Below are 22,122 nucleotides of genomic sequence, written 5' to 3' on the forward strand. Positions count from 1 at the left end.
TTAGCACAGCGAAACTGCGCACACTTACTAAACTCGTCATTTGCGGTTCATAGATACCAGACTCGACCATATTCGTGTGAGTCAAATGCACCACTTACAATTGTCACGGAACCTCATGACTCTCCCTGCCGTCTTTCATGAATTACAGGCCTACAGCGGAGCATATAGACAGCATGAGGCATTAAAAAACAAGATAACATTTCCTTAACCCGTTTACTGCTGTGGTTATTTTGGCGCAGTGCGGGCGTTCTATAGAGTGGGCGGGGCTGTGTCGGCCGTTGAACATTTGCAGCACCAGCCAGGTAGTGCTCCGAACGTTCAGCGGCCGATGGCAGCACTGATAGGGTTAAATAGAGGCAATGTGTATATATGTGTGTACGGTCGGACGGCCGAAACGCGTCGTGACTACATGCTGAAATAAAATAATGCTGGCACACTAAAAAGGTCTGCGCTTGTCATTCTGCGCGCAAGCAGAGAAGTATTGTTGCAAGTTTGGGTAATATATATATATATATGTGTGTGTGTGTTTGTGTGTGTGCGTAGAATAATGGTATTAATTGCCTGACTGAGAAGTGTTTTGCTCTATTTGGCGGTTTAATTTTCTAAAATGCAACAGGCATCAAAGTATGAATTCATTGTCATCAGTTAAATAATTGCGGAAATATACCATTTTATGACTCCATTTATTCCCATAACATGAAATACATATGGATAAATACCAACGAGACGGCCAAGAAATGAATATGGATAAATACAGGAGGAAATATTTTAAAAAATGAATTCCCTAGACCTGGAAGCCCTAATAATATTGCAGAAGTATGACAATCCTTAACATCAGAGAGATGTAATGGACCACAGATCATAGCAGCTCGTTACCTGTTAACAGAGCGCTGGCAGCTGTTGATGACCTCACAGAGGAGCTGCAGACCTATATGACGTCAAAGAGCGTCAACAGATTATAACATCACAGAGCAGCAATGGGTCCTGATGAAACTAGAAACAAATAATAGCTCTCTGCAGCTCTTAGTGACATCGTAGAGGAAAAAAAATCTGTTAAAGAGTAATGCTGAGGAACACTAGGCATTACTAAGGTCACAAATTCAGGGACAAATCCTCACATCAATGTAGTAACAGCTTTTGGTAAGAACATTTAGTGGTAACCTCTCCTGATGACATCACACAGCAGATAAATATTATGATCACGTTGCACATCCCCTTCCCTTGAGGACACAAAAAGGAGCAATGGATTTTGATGACATCGCACAGCAGCATAATGTCCAGGCATCACAAAGAAACACCCCTTGGTGACATCACGAATCAACATCAGCATTGGACGTCATTGCAGAGTAGGCGGTGCTCTTTATGACCGAGCAGCAAGGGTATTCCTGACATCAGAATCGCAGGCACCAACTCCCATTGCTAGTATGAGATCGTAGAGTGCGCTGTGCAACAAGACTGACACTACAACAAAGACGTGACATATATTTTGGGTAGTCTGAGGATGGTCCCCTTGCTTTTACTTCCACTAACTTGTACAAACTCTGTGGCAACCAGCCCTGGCAGATTGCTGCTCGACAGGCCGTGGGAGCGGGGGTGCCAGCAAGAAGCACTGCTCCCGCTTTTGTTACTAGGGGGCCGATATTGCAGCACTGCTGCAAATCCGGCCCCCGGTGATAAAACCAGCCCTTACCGACACAAAACCGGCTCACTCCTCTCCGGCCCACTGGGGAAATGCCCAGTGCCCACTATGGCCAGTCCGGTCCTACCCATAACCACTAGGACCTGAAGATGATCTGGTCTGGGTGGGGCTGTGTGGGAATGCAGTATTAGGAAAGTTGAAGGGGGACTCAGGCCCTCGTTTTCACAAAAAACAGCACTCTGACCCCAAGAGAAAGATCAGTGTGCTGCGAAGTTCTACGTCGAGGAACATCTCATCCAGATGCGATCGCTGCTTTCACCTCTTGTAATATCAATCTGACCTCATCCTCATGTGCTCTTTCCTAATGCTTTGCCCTAAAACTCCGCTGCGCATTCCCACAGTTTCCAAGCAGATACACCCCCACCGCCTGGGAGGAAGTGGGGAGGCCGCTAGTGGCGTGGGGACGACTTCCGGGTCCCGTGGGACTTCTCTGGGAGAACACTGTCCTCGAGTCCGGAATGTTGCCTGTAAACAGAACAGCAGGGCCCAAGTCAGAGGCCGGGCTCACACGCTCTTCTCTTCCTGTGGCAGTGGTGTGTGAGGGAGGGGAACAGGGTATGGGCCTGAGAACGAGGAACGTAAGCAGAAGGGGACCGGGCGCCCACCTCTCCGCTGTAAGATGGAGTGGAAGCCAGCACCACTTTGTGGATGCAAACTAGACGTGATGTCAGTGGTCTTTATACCTGGACCTTCCTATAAGGTCAACACATGGGAAAGAGAGCTTCAGTGGCGGCAGTCATCTATGGAGGGGGGGCGCAAATGGGGGCGCAATGCGCGCTACATGTAAGGCACAAATAAAATAATTTTCAAATTAACTTGCATTACATGCTGCGTCCTCCTCACCGCTCCAGTCTGGGATTCAGTGCGGGCCCCAACAAACTCCCTTAACCAATCCTGGTGCTTCTTGCATGCTGTAATCAGCATGAGAAAAGTGCCAGCATTGGAGGGAGAGCCTCTCTTGGTGCTCCAAGGGCCCTGGAGGCCTGTACTTGTTCTCAACTCAGCTGTCTAGACAGCTGGGTTGAGAGTTTTAAAGTGTGCATGTCTGGCTTGCCGTCGCAAGACCTCTGGCCAAAGAGACATGCGCACTTTAAACCTAAGTGTTCAGCCAGCCCACCACTCCTCCCTGCTGCTGTCACTGCTAATACTCTGTTGGGGACGGGATGATGAAAAATAAAAGGGTAATAAATTAAGTTTATCACCATTTTATTTTTCAGCTCTGGGGCATTTGGGAGCAATTTAGTTGGCGGAGTGACCCTCCTCCGCTCAAATGGAGGGGCCGTCCCTAGAGATCTTATTCTACATATCCAGGATTAAACAAATAGTGTTGGTGCCAGCGCAAAAAAAACAGCCACAGACATGCGTTTGTGGACAAACATCTCCAGCCCTATTTATTTTTCCTTCTAGACTTGTGACACACAACATTCATGTACCCCATGGTAAGCAACAGTATACATATCTCAAAAGCTGTATCTCATTTTCCTTTGACCCATTCCCCTTTCGTGTTTGGACAATTGGAAACTCTCCTATTTCTTACGAATAATATCTTATTCTACCAGGGAGCAGATCAAATTTTAAATATGAAAAGGGCTTCCTGTTTTATGGTATTTACTTTTTTGACATTTCCGCTTGTATTTATCCGTCTATATTTTTGCTCATTTTATCTATATTCAGGCATATGTATTTTGTGTAAAAACAAAGCAACCATGGGTATATTTCCACATTTCTTTATCTTATGAACATTTATTCACATTTTAATAATTTGTGGAGTTTTGCCGTTTACCGTACAATGCAATCACCAGAAAGCATGTTCATTGTAAAACTGCTCAGAAAGCTGTACGCCTGCAATTAATTAAACTTCATTGGGAAAACGTTTTTCCGAGTTTTTTATATTTTACCTTTCAATCTGCACAGCTACTCACCTGTCACCTATGACTAAAAGTAGTGAGAGACAGACAGGAATATAGATGGGTTTCTCTCTGTATTTATCTGTAAAACTCAGTATAAATGGAAAGCAGATGACATAACTATGGATAATAGTCTTTCTTTAACACTACTCCTCTCCTGGAAAGCGGCCCAAAAATGTTTAAAAATTCTACTAGGCTGAGTGCTCAATACCACTCTTAAGAATTGTTCTGGGAGACTGTTCTGGACAGGACCCCCATCTGCTCACGAACCTCCTTCTACAGGAAGCAACGTTGCGTCATATCCAGTGCTGCGTGCTCCCAGCGCTGCTGCGCACTCTACAGAATATCGATATAAATTGGACACTGGACAGTTTTTCCCCCTAGGTACATGTGTTATGTAATGTACTTTTGATATAAGAGAGATTCGTCATTCACTTGGTCCCTTAGGGTATGCTCATAAAGGGTCATCCATGGGGCTGTCTGTGGCCATACCTAGCCTAAAATAGGGGGGAGGGGTGATGTTTTATTGGTTGTTGGGTTTTCCATGCAGTTACGATTCAAAGGGCATGGGTGAAACATTACCGCCTGATGCCCAAATGCGGGGGAAGGTGAGGTGCTCTTAGAGTAATCTCTGCACCAGTGCTTCATTTGAGCCAGTGGTTTCCGGTGCTCAGCACCGGCACTTAATTATCAACACAGCGCTTGTGACAGTCTGTCACAAGGTGGTGCTGTCTGGCAAATTTATAGATGACCACAACAACAGTTAATTATTAATTCAATATACATTAAAAAGGACTATCACTTGCTGCCCAAGCCATTCATATAAATTTGGGGGCCTGAATTAGTCTGAATTGTCAAACTTGCAGGTGTGTGATGGTTAGTATTTGTGTTGTTACTATAATTGGCAGCATGGCAGGGGCAATGTATGGGGCAAGCTGCAGAGGCCTCCTGATGAGAGCCCAGCACTTATTTCTTTTTACAAATTACGCACTGCTCTGCACAGTGTATCACAGTGTGGAAGTGGGTCATTTCATCCCCCACCCTGCCTGTCAGTTGTGTTCATCTGCTTGTGCTGTTAGTGCACATCTTTCTGTATGAGCTACAACTATGCTTTTTCCAGGTGTTATCGGAGTATATGCTTGAGTGAGTGTGTGGGACGTACGAAGATGGTTGCACACTGAAGGGCATATTTACAAGCCCCTTGCACCGCCGGTGCACCCTTGCACCATGGTGCAAGGATGCCTGCATTGGCGCATGCCAGCCAACTGTGCGCCAGCGCAGACGAGAGTAGAGAGATCTGTCATATTTTTGTAAATATGTCGCATCCCTGTGCTCTGAAAGTAATGCATCACGGCGCAGCCAAATGGCTTGCAGCACTGCTCTGCATTACTTTCTAGTAAATAAGGCCCTGAATTTTTTAGTTACTTCTGTTCCACTCATGCATTACACCAATCTATGGCAAAAGATCAACAATGTCAATCACATGGCCTGGTGAAGACGTCCAGGGATAAGCGGGCTAAAGTTACTTCTCTGTCCCAGAAAGCACCAGCCAGATCTGGGCGGTGCAGATACGTCTTCATAATGGCGTAAAAAGGAAAACATGTCCAGGGGCCGGTTTCCCAGGCTTTTTTTCCTATCAGCAGAGTTGTCTGCAAATTTGTATTCGGGCCTGTGCTCTTTATGTTGGGCAACTTCAAGACCGGTCATTGGTCTTGAAGTTGTCTGGTTTTGTCTCAGCCTGCCTAGTTCGGCTGCTCTGCCCAGTCTAGGTCTCTCTCCGTCAGATCGGATGAGCACTTGGGGGTTCACAGTAACAAAAGGCCAAAAGCTGCTCCTCATTTCGCTGGTATTGTAATATATCCCACAGAAATCCACAAATCCATCCCTCCGGCCCATGGTCCAGTGCCAGCTCCCAGACTGGGGACAGGGCCCGGAGACCAGGCTTATGACCATAAAAGGCCGTGGTTGCTGTTGAAGAAGGCCGCGCCATATTTAGAAGACAGTGGCGGGCCTCCTGCTAAGATTAATGAAAGGGGAATGTAAGCTGAGGAGGTGTACCATTGTTCTACCTCACTTCCTGCGCCCTCTCTTCTCCATGTTACAACTATAAACACCGAAGAGCTGAAAAGAGACATTTTTGATGGGAAAAGTGATACTGCGAGTCAACTCCTCATTGCAAAGTGTGAAGGTCCAAGAGGAAAAATACAAAGACAATGGATAACGGGTAATAGGGGATACAACAGGCACATTTCAAGAGCTACATATTACGCCCTTCCTCTTCATAGGACCCCCTACCTCTACATGTCACTTCTTACCTATCTATATGGGGCCCCTTTCAACCTATCTTCCTGTCATTCTCCTTCTCTATCAATTATCTTGCTCGAATTCAAGTAAAATTTACTTTCATGAAATGAGAAACTGAGTCCAACGTTATTATTGCCATGTATTCAAGAAACTGCACATATTTTAAGATTTTAATTTTCATGCAAGTAAACATACTTCTGTGATTACAAAGGCCCTCGCTCCACGCATCTTGGTGTAAATGTATATGGAAGGGCGTGGCTGGTCGAGAGACACTGCTTAGGTCACGAGCGCTGTGGACGCGCAGAGCATCAGCCAATAGAAAGCGGAATTAGAAGAATGGAGAACAGGGCTCGAGTTGGGATACCACGCGGGTGGACGGCGTCCCCCCACTTATTTTACTGGGAGCTCGATCACTGGAGCAAATGGAGCCACACATTCACTCTTTGGCCTCCCTGGGGCGAGATCGGAGCTGATTCAGAACGCTGCTCACGCGCTGGCTTCTCTGATGCAAACGCATCTAAGGGGTGAGCGAGGGGACGCAATGAGTCTGATGGTGAAAGCCACCTTTCGTGACGCCAGTTCCTGTCGTGACGTCAGCGTCCCCCCACTTCTATTTTTTTAGGACTTGTGCCCTGCTGGAGAATAAACATCGGAACATATAGGGGTCCGAAAGGCCTCCCGGTGAGGCTGTCTGTGATTAGGAGAAGTTTTCCATGATGCCCTTCATCTTACAACTGACTGCTTTTGAAATCTTTCTGCATTTGAAATAATATCGTGTAGTATATGCAGAAAAAAAAGAACTACTGCCACTCTCTTCGGAGAACACTGCATCTCCACATGATAGTATTTACTGCCCACAATGATTTGTGAATTGTACGCCTAGGCCCTGTGTTTCCCTGTTTTCTAACTACATTTGCGCTATACAACTACCGTACAAACAGGTACATCTACACACACACGGATATAATACATGTTCACTTGTGCATACATAAATAAACATGTATATGTACATACATACTCATGCTTGTGATCAAACACACACACACACGCCTTTATGCATGTACATATAAAATACTAAAGATTTGCGAATGGCCACCTTTGCATGTTGTACGAAAGAATGCCACGTATTTTGCAGCGGTTTATCTTGTCATTTGTGGTTTTAACTCATGTGGCACATTTTTTGTTAGTTTTTTTGTGGCAATGTATTTATCTTCCCTACTGTCCACGCTCTTTTTGAAAAATGTGATGGGTCCATTAAATGCCACTAAGGCTGGCCACAAATTCAAAGAGCTTTGAGTGATGAATGTTGTTCCGCCCGCCCAACATCTGGAGAGTTAGACAAAGTACGGCGATTTCCACTCTCTATTTTGGACAGTAAAGGAGTATCCGCCTATCAGTTTTCATGTATCTCCACTGACCCACTGAAAGCAGAGCCTGTCCTCTCTGGGTTTCATCAGTCTATCTCTCAGGGTATCTGTCCGTCTCTTTACCTCTTTGGCTGTCTCCTGGTCACGCTGACTGCAGAGCATGTCCTCTCAGGAAGGGTGTCTATCCCTCAGGATTCCTGTCTCTTTACTTATATAGCTACCTCCCCTGTCCCACTGACTGCAAAGCCTATCCTCTCAGGAAGGGTGTCTGCCTCTCAGAATACGTGTCTCTTTACCTACCTGTCTCCCTGTGCCACTTACTGCAGCCTGCCACCCCCCCCCCCCAATCCCCCCCACCCCTCCACCCCCTCCCCGGGTGTGTCTCTGGCTTTAGTAGCTGTAGCGTCCGCTGGGTGTCCATCCTGTCACATTGGTCCCGTTCTTTTCAGGTTCCTCTCACACAGCACTGGCTGCAGTTGTAGTGACGGGTTTGCCTGTTAATGCTTTTGACACATCCCCCGAGTACTCAGTACACATTGGGTTAACACTTGTCTGCTGTCTGGGGTGCTCTGCTAGCCCTGAGGAAGGGGGAGCTGTATATAAGAGATCCGGTGTGCCTGAAGTCCATCTTAGGTATTGGATATAGAAGTTATGTATTCCAAGTGCAGTTTATTTCTTTTATATTAATAAAGCAGTTTTAGATACACACAGGATCACAAGGAGAGAGGATGTGGCGTTAGAGAAATTACTGTTGACTTTTGGAACAGGGAACAAAGTTAGAGTCCAGCCTCGGCTCAACATCCTACGTGTCTGGGTAAACCACTTAAACTCCTTCTGCCTAAATAATGAACAATAAAAAACAATTTGAAATGTAACTGGTAAAGCGCTCCAATGCGCTTGGGTCGAGTTCACGCTACATATAACTGCAAAAATAAAAAAGCCTATGTCCATATAAACACTTTGAAACATTTGATTTAAGGAATCAATCAGTCAAATATTCAAAGAGCACGACAGGTGCTCCTAAGATTGTTCTGGCGCTGAGAATACCGCCCTATCACGCGACAACAAAACCCATAAAAAACGGGCCGTCAAATATTATAATAGTAATCAATTGAAGGTGCCACATCCTCTCAAGATCAATATGTTGCATGCTTAATAAAAAACGAAATTCTTTGCATATAGCCCTAAACTATGCTTAACAAGCAGAAATTGTATAGGCAGATCATTGGGCCGGGATAAAAATGACAAATAGCATAACTTGCTTGCAGTTTTAAAAGCAAATTCACACGTGATATTCAAAGGTGCATCTAAGTGGCACGGAGCTAACCCCACTCTAGCCAGCAAAAAGCGGGGTGTTGATTTGTCAAGCACACTGATGAAGTAACCTTCACAATCCGGTTGCTCTTAGTTAGTTCAATCCCTGTAAAGTACGGCCTAGGTGTGCCTTCTTGTTGTGTGGGAGAGCGAGACCCCTCACTTTGCCTTCAAGCGATGAGCTCTTCTGTAGGTTGGCAAGCGTGCTTGGATGGTGTGCTTGCCCAGAGGTGCATTTGTTGTTTGTGCAAAGTACACACCAGGTTTACTTCTTTGTGGTGCTGGAAAGATTGCTTAGTCTAGTAAAGGGATGAGCAGCAAGTGGGTAGGTAACAGCCGCGGCACGAGCAGGTAAGAGGTGGGGCCTGGTGAGGGGTGGGGGGAGATTTCGATGGATGAAGACGAGGGAAAATTAAATAAATAATTCATTTTCCCTCGTCATTGTCTGTTGAAATCCCCGCCAAGCGGGCCCCACCGGCCCCACTGCCCCACCACTCTTACCTGCACGAGCCACAGCTGGTAGGTAACACTAGTGTATGTTTCAACTGGTACCAGGAGTCTTGTGTACCAAATACTGTTTAGGTTTATCCGTTACTGATTTTAGGGGTGACCCTCACCCCAAGAGGGAAAGCTCTATGTGTTGATACATCAGCATGCCTGGAGAATGTGTTGTGTTGATCTAGTAAAGTTGATCTTACACTGCTGTTTGGAGATGATCCCTTATTCTGGCACTAAAGGACGGAAGGTCAGACATATTCCCCTTTGCCCTAAAGTTATGACACACCTTTGCACCATAATGCCTCTCTAGTACAAAACACTATGCCTTGACAAACTTTAAAACATTTCACACATTAGGGTTGTGATGTACAGTGCAGGGGCTATGCAATGTGTGAAATGTTGAAGGAAATAAAAAAAATCTCCAAGTTTGCGCCTGCTTCAAGGAGGTGTTATGTTTTATGCAAAGCCCAGTCTAATCATTCCAGTTGCTCTTTAATGCCCAATTACCACCTATGGAACGCCCCCTTGACGTCAAGTAGTACAAAGCAAAATTTGCATCACTATTTGCCGAAAAATGTATTGCGCTGGAAAGCAAGTTCCCCGAATGTGCCCTAACGTCTAGGGCGGCCGACCTCGGAACTGGGTTCGAGTCTCAGCAGGGATGCTCAACATTCTGTGATTATTGGCAAATCACTTAATCTCCCCGTGCCTCACAAAAATTATTGTGTCCGTCTGTAACATAACTGGTGCTCATGTAAAGAGCTCTGATACCTTGAGGGTCTAGTTCTCGCTATATAAAACTCAACAACAAAAAATATAGACATTGTGTGTCTTTGCAGCATCCCTCAGTGTAAAAGGAGATGGCGTATAGAAATGGTAAAGATGTGTATACTATGGGCCAGATATACGGCTCTCATTGTTTGCGACTCATAATTTGCATTTTTTGTGACTCGTAAATTGCGAGTCGCTAACACTGATGGACAACAGTGTCTGAGACTCTGCTTGCGATTCGCAAATTTGTCGTAAAGGACCTGCCTTATTAATTAACATGAGGCAGGTCGCATTTTGCTCCCCATTGGGGATGGCCTACACTCACAGGGATGGTGGCCTCCTGGGGTCAGCAGACCACCATATCTGTGCCTGCTTTTTCAATGAAGCAGTTTTTTTCTTACATTCAGCCCATTTTCCTTAAAGGAAAACGGAATGCATTTCAAAAATAAAAATAAATGTTTCAGTTTCATGTTTGAAGCCTGTTCTTAAAAAACATTTTTGTTGCCAATCACAAAGGGGAAGGAGTCCCCTTGGGACCCCTCCCCGCTTGCGACTGGCTTACCAGCAATTTGAAATTGGTGCTAAATGCGATTGTGGTCGCAAAACAATCTTACATCCCCTGCAACTCGCTACTAGGAAGGAAAGTCCCCAGGGGCGTAGCTTCAGGGGGGGTGTTTGGGGTGTTACTCCCTCTAATAAATGTTTTATTTAGTACTGTTGGGAAATCTGACACATGCTACAACTCTTTTTACTGGTCCCAAACGGCACGATTTCCCGCTTGCGACTGCTTAAAACGTCGTACATCTGGCCCCTGATGTGTTACACACGAATATGGCCAGATACAGGTGAGTATCCATTACGGAAAGTTGGTTAACACGGCTTTCCTGTGTTGTTAGAGGAAAGGTGTGGCAGTGGTGCAGGGCCTCTGGTAGAGTGTAAGCGAGGAGAGGAATTTAGCACACAGACCTGAATGAATGGTGTCTTTGCACGTCCTGAAGCAATGACTTCCAAGGACGGCGTCTCTCTTTCTGATGCCTCCGAAGGACTGGGTGCAGTGCCTGTTCCCCTGAGTGTTGCGCCTGTCCGTTCTCCACGGCGCCCCTCTCAAGCATCGGCTTCACTGCTGTTCACTTAGGTGCCTCCTCTGTAGCACTGGCTGTAGTGCCTGTTCTCTAGGGTGCCTCTTCTTTCAGGAACCTCCCCCGTAGACCTGGCTACAGTGCCTGTTCTCAACTGGGTATCGCACCTGTACTAGCTGCAAATCCTATATATGTGTATCTGTCATGTAGCACTGGCTGCAGTGCCCGTTCTCTTGAGTGTCTCCTTTGCAGCATTTGTTGCAGGGCCTGTTGTCTAGGCTGTCCCTCCCATAGCATTGGTGCAGTGCCTGTTCTCTATGGCTGTCACTACCATAGCATCGGTGCAGTGCCTGTTCTCTAGGCTGTCACTACCATAGCATTGGCGCAGTGCCTGTTCTCTAGGCTGTCCCTCCCATAGCACTGGTGCAGTGCCTGTTCTCTATGGGTGTCACTCCGATAGCATTGGTTTCAGTGCCTGTTCTCTATGCTGTCCCTCCCATAGCATTGGTGCAGTGCCTGTTCTCTAGGCTGTCCCTCCCATAGCACTGGTGCAGTGCCTGTTCTCTAGGCTGTCCCTCCCATAGCACTGGTGCAGTGCCTGTTCTCTATGTGTGTCACTCCCATAGCATTGGTGCAGTGCCTGTTCTCTAGGCTGTCCCTCCCATAGCATTGGTGCAGTGCCTGTTCTCTATGGGTGTCAGTCACTCCGATAGGATTGGTGCAGTGCCTGTTCTCTATGGGTGTCACTCCCATAGCATTGGTGCAGTGCCTGTTCTCTAGGCTGTCCCTCCCATAGCATTGGTGCAGTACCTGTTCTCTAGGCTGTCCCTCCCATAGCATTGGTGCAGTACCTGTTCTCTAGGCTGTCCCTCCCATAGCATTGGTGCAGTGCCTGTTCTTTATGGGTTTCACTCCCATAGCATTGGTGCAGTGCCTGTTCTCTATGGGTGTCACTCCGATAGCATTGCCGCAGTGCCTGTTTCTATGGGTGTCACTCCTATCGTAATGGTTTCGGTGCCTGTTCTCTCGGATGTCTCTACTCTAGGTTTAGCTGCAGTGCCTGTCCCAGCTTCGCTTTGATTAATACGACTCATTGTCACCTGAATGTTGGGGTCCCAGAGCCTATACCCGGCGAGCGCCCGTCCCTGCTGTGCGTTCGTGGCAATGGTGACGTCATCTACCCGGATGTGTCACATGCAATGGCTTTGGTGTCTTGGTGCACTAATACCTTCTCTTCAGTGTTGGTGGGTCTACTCAGCTTTTCATCGTTCTGCACTTGTTAAAATGAGCGCTATTCGCCTGGGTAAAGAATAAACCCCTGTTACCGCCCCAAACACAAATATTTCTTGGTGAATGAGCAATGAACGCTTTCGATCCCTCTGCCGATCAGTCTCCGTCGGAGGCTGTCCAGGGAGCGCGACTCCCAGGTGGGCCTTGGTCTCCCGTCTCGAGCTCCTCGCCCCCATCCCCTCAAGCTTAGGGGCTGGTAGTGGTTTACAATTAAAGACAACAGGAAATGTACACGCTCAGGCACGAAGCACACTTTCGGCAGGAAACACTTCTGGGACGCCAGATGGAGAAATCCGTCTTTCCCAGCCCAGGGAACTTCGTGCCTGGCAGTCCTGGCATTCCAGGGCTCCTCCAGGGGAATGGAGTCGCGCGCCTGGGCCTCTGAGGGGCCCGAAGATCTGACGTGTGAGGGAATCTCCATCTACCCCGGCAAACTCCCCGTTCAGTCCATCTCCACTGTCAGGACCGGCTCAGCCCCAGCCCCACACTCCTTTCAGCATTTCAAGAATTCTCTACCTGGTCCTCAGGCCTAGAGCGCCCCCCATGTGTGCCGGTGGGTGCAGGTGATGGGCAGTGTGCTCTTTTGTGGGGACCGGGACTTATGTTTCATCATCAGACCTTGGCTCAGAGCATGAGAGAGAAAGGAAGAGAAGGGAGAAACAAGGAGAACGAGATAATAGGAAATCAGTGACAACAGGAGAAAGCAGGGAAATAAAATAACACGCAAGAGGGGGGAGATGAGGGAGGTATGACGATAGAGGCATGAGGTGGAAACAAGACTAGACAGCCTTGGTACTGCAGTGCTTATTTTGAGCTAGTGGTTTCCGGTGCTCCGCACCAGCACTTCACTGTCAACACCAGCACTTGTGAAAGCTGGCAGCCTCTTTGTGTAATTTGGAGATGAGTAGGGCAACGGTTGTTTAATAACTGAGAAGAGCTAATGCATGTTGCCCATACCATTATTTGGGCTTTTGGGGCCTAACAGTCTGAATTGCCTCAGTTGTAGCAGTGTGAAGGTTAGTAGTTGCGGGGAGACCGTGTAGAGCAGTGTGGCTCAATGGTTAGAGCGGCAGACCCTGATGCAGAGCTCTGGCCAGGGACCAGGGTTCAATTCCCCGCCTCGGTGGGTCTTGGGCTAAAAAATTCCTCGGACCTGACAATTTTCGCCTCGGTGCCTATTCCAATCATGGAGTCCCACTCTGCAACTCTGGGCAATAGCTTGCTTAATCTCCACAACTGCCCTCACAACGCTAAGGATGCCTGGCCTCCACCTTGGGAGTGCCCAGGAGTGGACGCCTCACAGGGAAAGCCAGGATGGGTTCCACAGCGGTATTCGTACAAGCGCCTTGAGACCCTTGCGGGTGAGTAGTGCGCTATACAAGTATCAATTTACATTTACATTGGCAGGTGGTGCAAGCTGCATCAGCCTCCCGAAAAGGGCCGTGGCACTTATTGTTTGTCAAATTAAGCACTGTTACTGCATTGTCTTGAAACATATATACATATAACACTTGCCAGTCATATATGGAGCACTATACCGCTTACCTACTTCTGTAGCAGACAACCGCCTTTGAGCAGTTTGGCAGAAGGCTGCTAAGAAAAACCTTGGGTGCCACGCAATTACGTTAATTTTGTACAAATTAAGCAATCTAGCAGCTGTCGATTTCCTAACAGGCTGAGGCTCGTTTTCGGCCTCTTTCTTAGGATGAAACGCATTCATCCCTTTTTTTTCTCAGAAAGAAAAGTTTGACACATGCATCACTATCAAAAACGTAAATATTTAAACCGGATCGGAAACATCGGACAGATATTTGCGCGCATCTGGTCGGCTCCGGATCTAAGGGCTTGCACCAGGAAGTGAGCGGAACACGCTTCTCGACTGTTGTCTTTTGCCTACTTTTATTTGTGTTAGGAGGAACTTGGAAGCGCGGCCAAGGGGCTGGATGATAGTAAAGCCATAACAGGGGATTAGCTCAGGTGCAGAGAGAAACAGCTGTTTGACTAAGATCACACAGCTTCCGACAAAAGCGGGGACTCTGGTTGTCAAGACCCTGGCTCAAAACAAGCATTTGCAAAGCCAATAGGTATCAGCAATGCCCGAGCTTTGGACCTTATCAATGTGAATGTCTCTTAGCCATGTTGTCTAGCAGCACATCTGCTGTTCAGCATGGCTGAAAGTTACTTAAAGCTTAGAATCACAGGATGTTGAGCCGACACCAAGTCTCTTTGCCCCTATGTTAAGATTGATGTCCTGACCCTCCTAACACAACAAAGTGCTATGACATGCATCGCGCTGGCGCATCATAGCGCCTTTTTCAGTGATATTCAGCCATGCTGAACAGTAGATGGAAGTTTTGCAATTATTTCTGACATCATGAGCATTGGAAGTCTTATGCCACAGGGAAGGGTCCAAAAATATCGAAAATAATCTGCATCCAAAAGTGTTCTTAAGTACCCACACCTCCCTTAAGCACTTGCCTAGAAGGCACTCCCAGCAATCCTCAACCCTAGATGCACTAGCCCCAGGCCGTTACCCCCCTAAACGTGCACCCTATGACCCCTAAATGAAAGATAAAGCCACAAGTCCACCGCTCAGAAAAAATATGCAAGCAATTATTGACAAATAAAGATAAATATTCCAATGTTCAAAATCAAAGAATGGATAATAGACTGATATCACCCTGAGAAGCAAACCTATCCTTCTCGAATCACAAAAAGCTGGAATAACATACAAGTCTGTTACATGAAAACATGAGGAGTCGAAATAATTGGTGTCGTTCGGGGCTGGCAAACACAGGCTCCACATTGCTTTCCTTTTTCCTTTTCTTTCTTCTGTCCTTTACAGTGCAGGAAGTGAACAGTAGCATTATAAATCTACTGCTCTACTTGGTGCCACAATTCCTGCCATGCACTTAAAACTACTGTTAATAAAGGGTAGTTTCGGGTATGAGGTTTATGACTGAAATTATGTCTGTGGGTGAACAGGGTCAAGGATGATGGATGCTGAGGAAGGGTTAGCTTATCGCATGCACACCTCAGCTTGGATCACATGGTCATATGAGCTTCCACACACACCATTGGCACTTAGGGCCTTATTTATGAAGGACTTGCGCCGCCGGTGCGTCACTTTTTCCCATGTTAAAAGTGATGCGCCGGCGGCGCAAGTCCTTCATAAATAAGGCCCTTAGACTTTAAGTGCCTATGTACGTCCTATTATAAAAGCACATCACGGCCTGCGGTACCAATATTATGAGTTTCTTTGGTCAGAAGCAGGGAAAACATCTACCAAGTCCCCTGCCACAAGTATCCACCGACTTTGTTGTCATTTTCCTCCTGCTTTTAGCCGAATAAAAATATACATACAACCGCCTTGGGTTATACGAGGCAGACAGGCTCATAAATAGGGCCCTGTGAGTTTTACATTATATGATGCATTAATATATGTATTATAGGCGGTCAAAACCTATTATTTAAAGGAATAAGTGTGAATGTTATTTTTGTCATAGATTACAAATGTTAGGAAGATATTGTGCATATTTATAAATTGTACACTCGTGTGATAGTAAAATGTAAGTGTGTGTATTATTCAAGTAGAAGAAATATAAACAACATAAAAATATCGTCAGGGGGTTGTGCCAGCTGCTTTATCACATTTATCTTCCAATAAAAATGTGCCCTGCCATTGTATCTGTGGACATTGATTCACATGCCATATGAAGGGACAATTTTAGTAAAATATTAGGAAGTTGCAATCATTGTTATGGGATTACTATCACCTTAAATGTGATTTTAAAGTAATGTTATGATGTCGGTATTCAGGTATCATTTGTTTGACCTACTACCATGATGTCACTTAGCGTGATGGAATCAGAGCTCAGAGTCAGGCAATGTCACTTCTTGTGGCCGGAAAGATCACTTGGTGTCATTGTATGTGCTGTAATCAAGGTAGAAAGTGTGTCTGATGTCACTTCCTCTACCTGTATTATTTTAGTGCATCATTTCTTAGCTCAACTTCACCTCTTTGGGCCATTAAATAAATCGCATGGAATTGTAGATTACAGTCTGTATTTAATATGTGATGATATCATAAGCAGACATAAACACAGTACAAAGTGTTCCAAGCATCTCACTGCCAGTGAATTTTGATACATTTAAACTTGTATGTGTTTTTTTTTTTTGACCCAACAGGGAGCTGGCTTGTAGTGACGGGTGGACCAGAGAACCTGCCAGAAAGAAAACCAAAACCAAACGAGTTTTCAAGCGTTGAGGAAACGGGAGAACAGGAAGCAGACTCGACGTGAAGCCCTCAGATCCTGGCGGAAACTGACACAACCCCGGATGGATGACAGGCAGCTCTGAGCTCACCTGCTCGGCATGTGTGGGAGGCGCCAACAGACAGATAGATGGACGTGCAGACATACAGGAAGACAGGGACACTGACGTACTGACTGACAAACATCCATGCAACATATCCGTAGACAGGTAGACAGCTTGAGAGACAGGTCGCAGATTGACAGAAAGCTGCTGTGTAAAACAGCCTTGCAGTCAGGGAGATAGGACCTTCGCCACATAAAAACCAGATACAAAAAGTTAGATAGTTAGGAAACAGATGGAGTGAGCGTCACATTAACAGGTAAACATGCAGTTGACAGACAAACGGAGCAGACAGAACGATAAAGGCCGTCAGACACACACGGGTTTTGTCCCACGCTGGTCCTGGTCGGCTGCATCATACAGACAGACATCTATTATATTTCCATATGTTTATTTATGTTATGTTGTTTCACACACTGCAGTGTTCTCCATGTTCACCACGGTCGTGCATTGATTGCAGGGGTCACCCTTCACTCACCCAGGATGTGCTGCTTGAGAGGTGGGTCTGTGCTCATTTTAGAAAATGTATGTCGTCACGGTGAAGACAGCTCACGGCGCGCCTCGAGGCGCTGTGAGACGCAGAGCGTGTCCTTTGTGCTGGGGAGCACTGCTTTACGGACAGACAGGCGGACCCGGAAGCGCCTCCAGGCCCGGGGTGCAGTGCTGCATCTCTGGTCAGCTGTGAGTCTGAGATGAAGCACTGTAGCTCGGGAGAGGAGGGATGTCTGCGTCACGGAAGAGAACGACGGAGCGCCTCGAAGGAGCCAATTAGCAGAAGGTGTGCTATATTTGGGTAGCTGCTACAAAAATGCGAAAAAAATAGGGTGGTTTCAGAGATGCATTTTGTTAACCGTTTGAGTTCTGTTTTATGTAACCTTACTTTTGATTAAGCAGCTTTACAAAGTGGACAGCACTGTTTTATATGTAAGTGTTCTATAAATGCAAATATAATATAGTACAACACGTGCTTTCTTCTCCTAATCAGTAAAAAGTGCAGGTACTTACTGATTCAATTGACTTTTTTGTTGCTGAGAAGTGCAGACAGTCGCTCCTGCTCCTGCTGAGAAGTGCAGGCACTCTCCCTTTCAAATAAACAAGTGCAGGTACCCCGTGCCTGACAGTATCTGTCCATTATCAACCTGTACATAAGAAAAAAAAGAGGGCACACATTTGTGGAAGTAGATCTACTAACTGTAGTCACAGTGAAGACAAAAAGATATGAGCTGAAATTGATCATCGAATAAAGAAAGGGTCTTTGAAGGCTGACACTTAAATGAAAAATGCTTCTCACCCCAGCCAGGCACACTGCCCCCGGCCCTTGCTTTAAATGGATTGGGGAGGGCGGGGGGGGGGGGGGGGGGGGGGCTATTCGTATTTTAGCCGTTTAAGAAAGGAGAGGTCAAAGTAGGAAGACATTATTGTTTCTATGAATGCAATATGGTTGCAATCCTCCAATAAAAACACCAAAATTAAACCATGGCTCCTTTATTCACCAAATATGAAAATCCAGTTGAAATTTCAGGGTTACAAAAATGTACAAAAAGTACTCTGAAATTGGTGCGCATCTTTCAAGTGCATAGCAAATGTGGATATTCTGAAAACCTGACTGGAGTATCTTACTTGGTGAATGAACAAGTCATACCAGTACTGGAACAGTTGTCAAAGGTTGTGCTTTCTCACTGCAACTGGTTTGGGAATCCTGTAACCTAGCTGCTCAACATGGACTACAGGTTAAAACACATGGCGAGCTACGTTTCATCACACTTACAGTGCCTTACAGCACGATGGCCAGGGCATAACACAAGGCCCTGCAGCTATGACCCAGTGCCTTTGAATTTCACCCCTTGGGAGAGCCTCCTAAAACTTTGTGGGGCATCCCTCATAGGGCATAATGTCACTTAATTGGTTTATACTAAAAAGGGGTGGGGCGGTCTTGATCTCAGGTCAAAAAACGTTATTTTTTAAATCCTATTTACTCTCCATAACATTGAAAACATTTGGAATTACATTACTTCAGTTTTAAACTTCTTCTAAAAAAACACCACCAAGTAATGAGAATGCTTATAAAATATCTGCCAATGGCTCAAAAAAGTTACGTATAACTAACACTGCCTTTACTTTGTACCACTGCTTGCATCTTTGTCTTAAAGTTACTGACGCAAAAAGGCAGATTTGAACACAAAGTCAGCCATGTATTACTGTGGTAACACGCAAAAAGCATTTGTAGTATATATAAAGAACATTTGTCCGAGTTATACTACAGGCAGTTATGCCCGAACTTAATGGGTATATAATCCAGTTATCTTGGCCTTTGTTGCACCTTTGAAAACATTTGGGAAGGGGAGAGAGTAAAATGGTGGAAAATCAACAATATCAAATAGAAGAGGCTGGTGTGAAAACGAGGCAAGTCAAAAACCCCAGATCAGGAAAATAAAACATAACATCATGACAGACAGAATTCCTCAGTCGTGCCATTGACTGCCCCAACGAATAGGAGCTGTGACAAACAAAAAGAATTGGAGAGCTGGTGAACTTCAAGGAAAAACAAAAGTAATGTGATAACTGGGGCAGCATTCAGTTACAAAGACATTATTATACTACGTTAGAAATAAAGCAAGCATTTTGAGGCCACACAATTAAAAAAAAAAAAACAGCCTCAAAGTGTAAAAACATGCTTGCTTTCTGTAGATGATTCCCCATGTGATAAAGAATTTAATGTGTCACGATTCACTGTACTTTTAAGATGTAAAATAGTACCTTGTACATTTCAAAGCAATGCTCTCCAAAGGAAGCGGTATGATCCACCAAACAGCTTATAGCATTAGGTGAGAGGGAAATGCTCCTCTTGGCAAAGCCAGAGGCCACTCTATGTATGTTTTAAAGCACTGGTCGTAATATATAAAGCATACAGCTGTGATGTCAGCCAGATCTATTAAGCACAGAAATGCATATTACTTAAAGGGTTAAAATGTCAATGGTAAGCCGAAGGAGTGCAATACTTATGGAGCAATGGCTATTGCACGTCAAGATGAGGTCATTAGCCTAAGTTTGCGAGTGCGGCACATAGCGTCACTATACATAAAGTCAATGGATTATTTAGCTGCAGAGCCTTGAAAGCAAGACAGACTGATGAGTGCATCCAGAGTTGAATGAGATCGCTTGGGGGCACTATCAGCAAATACAGGGGGCAGGAAGCTATAAAGTTAAATAGACAAGTATATGAGCAGGAACAGAGGGCAGCCAGCAAATGGCCAATGACATAAAGGACATATCTGAACTCAGAGGTTTGCAATAAAAGCGTAAACAAAAGGGACGAGAACTCAGTTAAGGTAAGGTGTTTTCTTAACCCTTTAAGTGCTGCCGTCGGCCAACAGTCGTCACGAGCACTACCTTGCCAGTGCTGCGCACGACCGTTGGCCGAAGGGTCAGCATTCGTTATTCGAACGTTCAGCACTGGGCGCTGAACTTTCGAAGCTCAGAAGGTGTTAAGGGACAAGTTCTGTTGTTGCACGGTAGTGTGAGAGATTATTTTGCCATTGTTCACCGCTCCCCAGAACAATAAAGTTCTTTTGATTTGAAGTACAGAAAAAATATATGCCCTTTGACTCTTCTCTTCTCAAGCAATTTCTACCCCAGAGCCAAGACTCGCTCGGATGCAGGGCTTATGTCTATTCAAAAATTCAGAAAATAAAGGACTCATTTTGGGGGTTTGACGTAGGGGGAAGCACAGCAAGTCATCCTGCTGAGCTGCGCTAGTCAAAGTGAAAGGGCAGGAAAGCACCATATTTATCCAATACGGTGCATTCCAGTCCTTTCCCCCTGCGCCGGCGCCGCTTTGGCAGCCTAGCGCCAATGCAGGCGCCCATGCATCATGGTTCAAGAGTGGCCGTGTTGTAAAACAATCCTGAGAGGCATTTCCCTCATGTGTGCTGCAGAATAGAAAGAAGAATAAACAAGGAGAAAATAAGTTATTTCTCCTCATTACACCTCACCTCGGGAGACATAACGTTTTGGTCTTGTAAATCGGGGGAAGCCTCAAAATCCATTGGTGTTGCGTGGGAACACCCACTGCAACGTTTATGGAACGCCTCTCAAGCACAGAGAAAGGCAGCACAGCTATTTGCACCGTCTTGCCTTACTCCATATCTAGGAGGCCATTCAAAGCCTAAGTATAAATATGATTTTGTAGTTTGTGCCACTGGAGCGTCACAAAAAGTGTTGCCCCGCGGTCCAAGGGACTCATAAACGTGCCCCCAACTGTTGAAGTTTGCTTGGTGCAAAAGGGAAAGCTAAACCATGGGAGTTTAGAGTGAAAGTTTGTGGGTACTCAGAACTTTTCTGAGGGTCTTGATTCTCTTATGACATTTCACAACATAATCGAGCAGACAGAGCAGAGCAGTGTGTAGGGTGTCACGTGACCTTTCCAATGACACGGTGTAGTGGGTGGTTTATCCATTTTTAGTGCACATACTATTGAGGGCGCATACATTTAAAGTCTTTAAGATGTTGATTGTGCCATGTGTTTATTTGAACAAAACGTGAAGCTAAAAAGAAGGACCTGAACTTTGACCTTGTCCTCAAGGTCCAGTTTTCCCAGGAATCCCTTGTGTGCTGGGATGGGGATTCCTGGAAATACTGTTCTTGGGGCCATGGCTTGGCAGCTGGGTGATTCTTCCTCTGAATTCTCTTGTCGTCTCATCTGCACCAGGGCTCCTGGAGTGTGGGCTTCTATCGTCTCTCATGGTGTCGCGTGCCCACTGTGAGTTTTGATGACGTCACTTCGAACATTGAGGTTGAAAGAAGCGGGATGGAGTCTTGTCTGGGCGGATAACGAAAACCGACTGAAATATGAAAAGCTTGTCTAAAAATAACTTGTTTTCTTAAAGAGCTCTCTGCCTCAGTCCTGCCGATTCTGTGTAGATATGTAAATTATAGGTTTTGATGTTATCCAAATCTGAGGCACTGTTTTCATACATGTGTAAATAAAACGCGCCGGAGCCTGCTCTGACAGGACTTAAACAAGTGACCTTTAGATTGCACCAAGGTCGTGTCGTGGCTGCTGGTGCATTATCCCACCGAGGTAGGTGTTGGCGTGATATCCGAGCCCTAAACTGGCACTCCACGGATTTTCAAAAGTTTGCATGCCTGATTTTCACTTTGTATTCTAATTCTTTGACTTCTGTTTCCGATTGCAAGTATTTTAATAATAAAATCACTATTTAAAAAAAAATCTGTTGTATTATTTATAATAAAAGGTTTATAATACACGCTTTCCCCATATACCACAACCCTTCCCTTCCCTACTTTGATCAGAGATGCCAATACTCGCAGGTAACTTCACTTCACCCCAAGAACCCCGGCAGGCTGAGGACCATGGACCTGCTTTGAGGGGTCGAAGGGATACCCATTAATTCATCTTGGCACACAGCCCTGATGGAAAACGCACACTGTTTTGCAGACAGAAATAAAATGTGCCCCCTAATCCCCACGGGGGCAGTGGGACTGACTTGTAATACGCA

At 45.7% G+C, this 22,122-nt stretch overlaps 1 long non-coding RNA gene across 1 annotated transcript in view; it reads left to right on the forward strand.

Annotated features, from left to right (window-relative positions):
• Positions 1–21,833, forward strand: part of LOC147703060 (uncharacterized) — a 60,168-nt gene extending 38,335 nt beyond the window's left edge. The window contains exon 2 of the long non-coding RNA XR_015297559.1: positions 16,418–21,833. This is a non-coding gene — a long non-coding RNA (uncharacterized LOC147703060). The remainder of the gene's footprint in view (positions 1–16,417) is intronic.
• The last annotated feature ends 289 nt before the right edge of the window (positions 21,834–22,122 follow it).

The sequence above is a fragment of the Lissotriton vulgaris genome, chromosome 7 (assembly GCF_964263255.1).
Source record: "Lissotriton vulgaris chromosome 7, aLisVul1.2, whole genome shotgun sequence".
Lineage (NCBI taxonomy): Eukaryota > Metazoa > Chordata > Amphibia > Caudata > Salamandridae > Lissotriton > Lissotriton vulgaris.